This window comes from Sinocyclocheilus anshuiensis, unplaced genomic scaffold (assembly GCF_001515605.1).
Source record: "Sinocyclocheilus anshuiensis isolate Anshui unplaced genomic scaffold, SAMN03320099.WGS_v1.1 C31502242, whole genome shotgun sequence".
Lineage (NCBI taxonomy): Eukaryota > Metazoa > Chordata > Actinopteri > Cypriniformes > Cyprinidae > Sinocyclocheilus > Sinocyclocheilus anshuiensis.
The window spans coordinates 1-388 of NW_015597447.1; the positions used below are offsets into that span (position 1 = coordinate 1).

Sequence of the window (388 nt, forward strand, 5' to 3'; positions counted from 1 at the left end):
GCCTGGATCTGCTGCTGGAAGGCCATCTGGACGGGCTGCACCACCGGCGCGTACTCCGTGATGAGCGACGCCTGGACCAGACACAACAGAGACAGGATGAGAAACACATCCTCCAGATTTGACCAGAAAACAAACACTGACAGCACGAGCTGCACCTGATACTGTCCGAGGCCCAGAGCCGGACTCTGAAGCTGCTGAATGGTGACGTCGTCAAAGTAGCTGTTCTTCTCCCAGAGCAGCAGCAGCTGAAAACATGAAGAGCAACGGCTCGTTTTTCCTGCTACACATCAAATTGACACCATAATGAAGCTGCAAATAGGAAGAAATGGGGATGGATGATCTTACGCGGGTGATTTTCTGCTGCTTGTCTTCCTCTACAGCCAGGAAA

The 388-nt window shown here is 52.3% G+C and overlaps 1 long non-coding RNA gene across 1 annotated transcript; it reads right to left on the reverse strand.

Annotated features, from left to right (window-relative positions):
* Positions 1 to 388, reverse strand: LOC107682073 (uncharacterized). The gene is made up of 3 exons (XR_001633348.1): positions 346 to 388; positions 156 to 245; positions 1 to 71 (listed from the first exon to the last, which is right to left on the reverse strand). It is a non-coding gene; the product is annotated as an uncharacterized LOC107682073 (long non-coding RNA).